General features: G+C 39.2%; 1 protein-coding gene across 2 annotated transcripts in view; it reads left to right on the top strand.

The window, feature by feature from the left end:
- The window catches only part of STIL (SCL/TAL1 interrupting locus), a 54,088-nt gene that overhangs the window by 26,693 nt on the left and 25,832 nt on the right, over positions 1–1,563 (top strand). The window lies entirely within an intron of this gene.

Raw genomic sequence — 1,563 nt, 5'->3', positions numbered from 1 at the left:
CCATGCTGTGCGGAGGCATATGGAATATCATTCTGTATTCTCCATGTCCTTCTCGGGTATGGCAGGAGAGCTTTGTGGGATTGTTTCATTGCAGCCCCTTGGCACAGAAAGAACTCTGTGTTTGCCTCTCCAGACTGCCAGGGTTTGGGACAAAGGTCTGTTCGCTGTCAGATCTTCCACATCTGCCTAAGGGTTTCTGTTGTTCAGCCTACTACAGAGACAGGACCCTTTCTTCAAAATTCCATTAATGTCTAAGCTCTCTTAGCTTCCTTCTAGCTTTTCTGTCATCTTCCCTACTTCATCCTATTGAGATTTTATTTAGTTTAAGATGCACAAAAGCTTGATGTATATAGTCTTTCAAATCGTAGTCTTAAACTCTAATTTCAGCATTTGAAATTCAGTACCAACACTCAAAACTTTTTCTGTGTTCTATTGAGGCATGATACATGTGACGCAGTAACTACAACTGACTAAATGGAGGAGGTACTTCAGTTAGTCTCAGAGTAGATTACCATCACAGATATAAGTACATAGGAAAAGGTAATTCCTTACTTGATTTTTCTTTCTAACACAGTGAGTGTTTAATGTAATATGTTTAATATAGTGAGTATACATCTCTTTCATCAGATGATAGATTTTTTTATGGTAAATTCTGTATCTTATGTATTTCTATGCTCCTTAAAGTGGTTAATCAGAAAATGCTCAGTAATTTGCTTAAGAATAACTGGGTTATGGATGCAACTAGAGATGATCATACTAAGTGAAGTAAATCAAAAAGAGAAAGGCACATACCGTATGATATATGTGGAATCTAAAATATGAAATAGATGAATCTGTCTGTGAAACAGAAACAGAATCAGGGACATAGAGAATAGACTGGTGCTCTCCAAGGCGCAGGTGGGTTGGAGAGGGCTGAATTGGGAGTTTGGGATTAGCAGGAGCAAACAGGTATATACAGAATGGGTAAACAACACAGTCCTACTGTATAGCACTGGGAAATATATTCAATATCCTGTGATTAAACTATAGTGAAAAAGAATATGGAAAAGAATGTGTATGTATGTCTATGTATATATGTATGTATAACTGAGTCACTCTGCTGTACAGCAGTAATTAACACAACATTGTAATTCAACTATACTTTAATAAAAAAAATAAGTTAAAAAAAAGAATAAGTGGGTTAAACTTGCCATGGTCAGGAGAAGGGGATACATTATTAAGCATGAGTCTGACTGGCTCAACTTTCCTGATCATCTGACCCTGGCTTGAAAAATAAAATAATTTGTGGTTGTCAGATACTAAATTAAGTGATAAAGTACCTTCGGATCAGATCAGATCAGTCGCTCAGTCGTGTCCGACTCTTTGCGACCCCATGAATCGTAGCACGCCAGGCCTCCCTGTCCATCACCAACTCCTGGAGTTCACTCAGATTCATGTCCATCGAGTCAGTGATGCCATCCAGCCATCTCATCCTCTGTCGTACCCTTCTCCTCCTGCCCCCAATCCCTCCCAGCATCAGAGTCTTTTCCAATGAGTCAACTCTTCGCATGAGGTGGCCAAAGT

Source organism: Bison bison, unplaced genomic scaffold (genome assembly GCF_000754665.1).
Source record: "Bison bison bison isolate TAMUID 2011002044 unplaced genomic scaffold, Bison_UMD1.0 scf7180017864033, whole genome shotgun sequence".
In the NCBI taxonomy this organism is placed as follows: domain Eukaryota; kingdom Metazoa; phylum Chordata; class Mammalia; order Artiodactyla; family Bovidae; genus Bison; species Bison bison.
Note: the sequence above shows the minus strand (reverse complement) of the source record. Positions and strands in the feature narration are given on the sequence as shown.